This window comes from Limulus polyphemus, unplaced genomic scaffold (assembly GCF_000517525.1).
Source record: "Limulus polyphemus unplaced genomic scaffold, Limulus_polyphemus-2.1.2 Scaffold470, whole genome shotgun sequence".
NCBI classification, from domain to species: Eukaryota; Metazoa; Arthropoda; class Merostomata; order Xiphosura; family Limulidae; genus Limulus; species Limulus polyphemus.
The window spans coordinates 549,194-556,267 of NW_013666080.1; the positions used below are offsets into that span (position 1 = coordinate 549,194).

Genomic DNA, 7,074 nt, shown 5'->3' on the forward strand with positions numbered 1-7,074 from the left:
GTTATTACAAATAGTTATTACAAACAATGATTTATAAACAAAAGTTTCACAAACTTACAAGCAATATAAAGTCTTCTTTCTAGTTTGGAGCTCCTTTGATATCTTATCGAAGGTTTACGATGAACAACTTAATTTCAAGTCGATCTAGAAACAATTCGCTGGGAAGCTAGCTAGCTAGCTTTGTCTATGGCCGAGCACGCTGCTTTCCACTCTTAAAGTTAGGGGAATGTTTTCTTAAAAATACTAATGTCTGATGAGAATCCACTGAAGTTAAACTATTTGCAACGTTTGAAATTTATAAATATTCCTGGTCAAATATCTTAAGTTTCCGATTGATAAGCGTTCTAAAAATCACAGTTATAGCTTTCGAAGTTTATATCACATTGATTATGGCGAACTACTAATAGAAACTCTCTTTGGCGCGGCGCGTTGATTGTATTTACAGGCGAAGGAAGGTTTTCTAGAAAATTCAAATTGCATAACAATACTGAGCTATATTTAAACGTTTACGTGTATAGATATATTGTTAATTCTTACTCTCGAGAATCTCCTACAACTTCGGAGAATAAGCGGAAGTTTCGCAATATATATATCTAACATTACAAGCTATGCATGCTTCTAAATATAAACTTATGCAAACAACGTTGATATTAAAATAAATACATAACAACAAATTGGTTACATCGTTAGTAGATCTTTTAAAATTAATTAGAGCTTGGTGGGCCCCTGTGCCCTGCAAAGCCTGCTCACCCTATGTGGCCGCCACTGGACTCATGATTTCGTTTTCTATGAAGAAAACTTGGAATATGGGTAAAGGAGCAAAATTTGAATCTTATTAACTAATTCAAAAACACAAACTTCTGTACAGTTGAGTCACAGTAACAAGCCCCCCAATGGCACAATGGTATGTCTGCGGATTCACAACGCTAGAAACCGGGATTCGATACCCGTGCTGGGCAGAGCACAGATAGCCATTGTGTAGCTTTGTGCATAATTAAAAACAAACAAACACAGTAACAAAGCGCCAACAACAAAATTTAAATTAACTCACCTGTTTGAGCATTGATTTGGTTATATCATAGTAGAAAGGCATTACGTATACAATGATAACAAAACTCACTTACGGTCTGCCTAGTTAAATGGTTGAATTAAAGAAAGTATGAGACATATAGTATATCATAAGAAAGTCAATTGCAATTGTGTATATATATGTGTGTGTGAGTGTATACTATATGATTATACTAGTAATGACCTTGTCTTGACCTCTGGTCAATAGTCAAACTTGTAATTAATTAAAACTTCATAAAAATATGACTTTCAACGTGTGGTTATTTTGTAGGATATTAAAATGTTAAATTACAATCGATCCAAACAAACATTATTTGTTGTCTTCAACCCTTCTGCTTGGCTGTTTAATCAAATAATAAATATTTGTTTAAAACCGTTATTTTTATGCAATATTAACTTTTAGTGAAAAACTAAGTTACCTCGCCATTGAATAATGTAGCTGGAAGATTAATTTCTTGTGATCAATTAAAATTAAATTAAGGAAGACAAGTTTTTATGTTACAAAAAATTAGAATATTAACATCAAGTGAAAAACGTACCTGTTACTCGGAGTTGAAGTGAGTAAATTGTGTTCAGAGTAAACAAAAAATCGTTTAGGAGTAGTTAGTGAATTTAAGAAATAAAAACAGTTTTCCTCGGTATGCATATTTTTCTTATAATAAGGGATCCAGAAAAAAATTAAAATTATAGTTTCAGACACCAATATAAAGAATGTTGAAACAAGTAGCACTACTTATTAACAAAAACAATATTGACTGAATGAAAAATAATAAAGAATACCACAATTTCATAACTTATAAATAGCTTTGTTTTAACTTATAACGTTTGGAACAATATAGGGTATTGTTGACCATAAATTACAACGTTAAAAGTTATAGTGGATAATTTATGTTTTTTTCTAAATTATAATACAAACTTCACTCCACATCAACAGCAATTGATCTTAAAATTCGTGATTATGCAACAACAATAAAATAAATAAATTAATTAAAAGATAGAAAGTTATACAACCTCGTGACTGTCAGTTTCATATACATTGATGATCGTGTTAAATTTATACAGAAAGATGGCGCTTCTTCTCAAGTTAGTAATATTTCGATTGTTTTGCCATCTGTTAATTGTTTCTAGAACTACGGCAATATTTTAGGTGCAGACAGGCTGAAATTACTGATAACTGTAAAGTTTGTTTGGTGTAGTTCCTTACTAAGTTTCACAGTATTTACCTAAATCAGTTAACATTTTTTAAGTTATACCTTTAAACAGTAGTTTAAAAATTTTAGTCATTCATACATATTAGCAATTAAAAAAAATCGTTGTTTATCATCAAGGAAGCATCATAGTGGATAATGGACAAAAAGCGTTATGGAAACAATTTTTGTTGAACTATGAACTCATAACAATTGGAACTTAAACATCCGCGATAAGAAACAGTGGTATAATAAGATAAATATTTGCTTTGTTTGTTAGTGATGTAATGAAACATCGTACTTAGACTTTGACTATATTCAACAGTTGACTCCTTACTGTTGCTGCTGCAGGAGTTGGTAAACAGAAGAAGTCTGTCCACTACATTTTTAACTACAACAGTGTATGATGAAGAGAACTTTCACTGATTGTCAAAGGTACTTAAACTGTCTGGACAGGGCAAATATATTAAGGGTGTAGCCGAGGAGGGTCGAATGAACACCTCAGTTTTTAAAAAAGTATAAAAGGTTTAGTATTTTCTGACTTTATTAATAAACACGTAACTTTCATGGAAATCATTTAAATTCTTGGTGCATAAGAAAAGATCCTTCTTTTTTCTTTTTGGAAAAATACCTCCTCCTCCTCCCCTCGACACACACATACTATCTACGCCCTTCCACAGTGTAACTACCTCAATATTCTATAAAAGTCTAAAATGTCCAACATCTTCTGAATTTTTAAATACTTTCATCTAAGTCACATAAATTCTTAGTGCAAAAATAAGGTCCAAGTTTTTACGCACCCACCCCCTTACACACGCACTTTTTTAGTACTAACTACGCCCCTCCACAATGTAACTTAAATTGAATAACACATTCTTCTTTAGTGCTGCACTAGCTAAGAATAAAGGATTAAATATTCTTTCCTACTTTTTCACTGATGAAGAAAGGTCTACCTTCTGAAAGCGCACCCTGGTTATAGGGTTTCTTATTTTTGTGTTAAGCATCCTGAAGTTCGTCCCATTTTCTTCGTTGTAAAACCACATGCTTTACATCACCAGCCTTTTTAACAATAACAATAATATATATCAAAAGTAAATAGTTTTCGTAGAATAGAAAGAACACTTATGCAAGTTTTACAAAAGCTCAGGGTTTGTCAAATATATTTGTAAACTATAAATCAGAAGTTTCGTACAGCTGAATATATGTTCAGTGTGGTTTGTTTTGAGATAAAACGAACTAAGAAATAAAAAATAATAGTTCTAACTATCAGGAGAAGACGAGGTAAGACCTTAATGTAAAATGCAATTTTTACCAATTTAGATGAATGTCAAACTAGTTTAGAAGCTCTTACAGAAAGACTGTCAATATTGTGTTTGGCATATTTTATAGTAGGTATCACTGAAGGTGATAACATAATTGATTATTCTTTTAAAGTAAAATTTTTCCTCAAAGATTATTTAACTTTCTTCCGTTCTTTAATCACGTCGATAAGTCCTTTAAGGAGCATATAAATAAAATAATACTTGATTTTGAAGTAGAAACCTGACATATACATGAATGTAAATCATTTTAAAATCATCAATTAGAATGAACCCTGTTTTATTATAAGTATCGTTTCTAGTTAAAACAAAGACTGGACGTACATAAGCCTTTTTTAGATACTTAAAACACTTCTTGTGGTTAAGAGCCGTTTCAATTAACTTAAATTTTTACAGCATATTCAGCTGTCTATAATTTTTCATTGCTTAAAATCAAGAAAATAAAATTCCCTGAAATATCTACTTTTTAACCATAAAACAAGAGGTAATCCTCAATAGCCGCGGCACTTGAAACTATTTTAGGAAAGATGAGAGTAAATTAATCTGTGAGACCTTTTTCTTTTACTCAGCTATATTTTTGGCCCCCCAGTGGCACAGCGGTATGTCTAAAAACCGCGTTTCGATACCCGTGGCGGTCAGAGCACAGATAGCCCTTTGTGTAGCTTTGTGCTTAACTTCAAATAAACAATAAACAAAGCTATATTTTTATGTGCCAGCAATATCAAGCGTGGGGCACGCGTATACCCATTCGATATTATTACTCATAAGGATCTTTACCAGCCTACCTTCAAATTGAAATTCTTTTAGGCAGCATTAGAGTAAATTAACCTATAAGACCTTGGGCGTGGCCAAATACCTCAATTGAAAGGGGTTTGACCTCCTGAGAAAGTGATTATAATAGACAAGTCAAAAACATATTCTAAGAAGCTATCATTAGCTGGAAAAAGCCTTATTTGTGTTCTGTTAGCAGTAGCAGTTAGCAGTTACGGAGTTACCATTCGTGACTGTGCTTAGAATAGCGTAGGAATTGGTTTTGTCACAGTGAATCTGGCTTTATGAACACGTTGTCGGGAACATATACGCAATGTTACTTGGAGGAGTCCAATTTCTATATCAACAGCTCCATCAGGAGAATAATAATCATATTGGTGATACAAATTATTTAAAATTACATATTCATTTTCACATTCCATTCATTTATTTTTCATTCTGGATGTGAAATCGAAGGATTTTCATTTTATTATAACCACCATTTTATTATAACCACGATTGCTTTCCAGAGCAGATTCTCCACAATTTTTAAGTTTTGTGTTAAGTCCGATTGAACAAATCGAGTTGACATAGTAGAAACATCTTTATCTAACAAAGTTTGTTTGTTTGAAGTTAAGCACAAAGCTACACAATGGGCTATCTGTGCTCTGCCCACCACGAGGGGGTGGTATCCAACAAAGAAACAAAATTTTATTCTTTTTAGCACTTTTTATGTTTGAGCCCTCTTAGAGTTGTTAGCTGTTCCGCTAATTATATAAAATTACTCAGCTATTAAAATAACTTTGTCCTTAATATCGTCACGAGAAATTGTATCCAAGGAATAATTATCTGCATTTCGCTTAATTGTTTTCCAACAGCAACTAGTTTAGAAGCTCTTACAGAAAGACTGTCAATATTGTGTTTGGCATATTTTATAGTAGGTATCACTGAAGATGACAAAGGTGATAACATAATTGATTATTATTTTAAAGTAGAATTTTTCCTCAAAGATTATTTAACTTTCTTCCGTTCTTTAATCACGTCGATAAGTCCTTTAAGGAGCATATAAATAAAATAATACTTGATTTTGAAGTAGAAATCCTGACATATACATGAATGTAAATCATTTTAAAATCATCAATACTTTCCAAAACTATGAAACCTGTTGTATGAGTAGCGCAAAAGGAATAACATAAACTCCAACTAGCTATAGAAAAATTCCAACATGATGGTGTATTACAATGTATAGGGGTTACAACCAGCCGATGATAATTATCGAATTTATTAGCAGTGTTCTTCCATTTAAACAGTCTAACAAGGTTGCTAATAATAGAAATGAGATATATATATATAAAACAAATTCCACTAAGTAACTGAACCGTCATTAAAAAATGAAAAAAGGCACTATTCTCTAATAGAGATTTTAAAGACATACCAGTATTATTTAGTCCAGTATGACCGTTATAATAGAGAATAAGCATTAATACCACCAACTACGTATGTTAATAAGGGTAAAAAAGGCATTGTATCTATCGTCTATAATTATATCACATGCATTGTAAAAAATGATAGTATCATATGTTTTAACATATTAGCTACTTTGAGCACCGAGGCACCAACTACCGACAAGAAAATTGTGTAAACTATTTGTTTGAAAGGCAGATGTTAAATAGATCAAAACTCAACGAACTAACGACACTCAACTTTCCTTTGTAAAATACCTTGTAGCCTAAATTGATATATCACTTTCCAGACCGAATCCCTGATTCCTGGATTCATATAACACCTGGTAGTATTTGGAGAATGTAATGAAGATGCCTTTTAAATTACATTGTTCTCTGATCAGATTTATTTTCTTATAATATTCCAGTACTGTGCCATAATATCAGAAAAGTCGAAGTTTTGTCCAAGTAAGAACCTGAACCGTTTCGCAAGGACTCCTCACTTAAGCTGCTAAATTGCTATTAAGTCTTTTACTTTAAATTACGTAGACAATTTCAATAATTCTCTATAGTGAACAGCATGAATAAAGACCAGGAGAACAGAAGATTGGTGTTTGACTATAGTTTGAGTGTACTGATTACTCTTGCTAGAAACTTCCATCTAAGAAACTGAGATCATTCTTCATTACCATACAGATATTTTAGAACATTAAAAATAGAAATATACAATCTATAAAAGCATTGGTGGTTCAGTGGTAGAATACTCGCCTACCACGCGGGTGTCCCGGGTTGGATTCCCGGCCGATGCAAGCGAAATTTTGTATGATACCAATATGTTACTAACGACAAAAAAATATGGTGTGTTGAAGTATAATATAATTTTAATAACTTTCACATTCTTTTGATTTATTTAAATAAATGAATCTAGTATTTTATTTAGTTGATCTTTTATCTCATTTTTGGGATATCAAGAAAATGTAGAGTTAATACAATGCAGTTTATCCTGGAACTAGGATCACTGGATAGCTATGAGAAAAGTTTCACGATATCATAATTGTCGTGATTACCTAACCTTGTTATATATTATTCAACAGAAGAAAACAGCTGATGATGGTCCACAAAAAGTGATACACATTGGATTGTCCAGTTTGTATTTACAATTCTCATTTCATTTAGGGCAAAGACATTTCGTACTTTTAAGGCTAGAACTTATGTGACCAGTATGTTGATATCCGGCCCGGCATGGCCAGGTGGTTAAGGTGCTCGACTCGCAATCTGAGGGTCGCGGGTTCGAATCCCTGTCACACC

The 7,074-nt window shown here is 32.4% G+C and overlaps 1 non-coding gene across 1 annotated transcript; it reads left to right on the forward strand.

The window, feature by feature from the left end:
* The first annotated feature begins 6,504 nt into the window (after positions 1-6,504).
* Trnag-acc lies at positions 6,505-6,575 on the forward strand. Its single transcript has one exon. It is a non-coding gene; the product is annotated as a tRNA-Gly (tRNA).
* Positions 6,576-7,074: the final 499 nt, after the last annotated feature.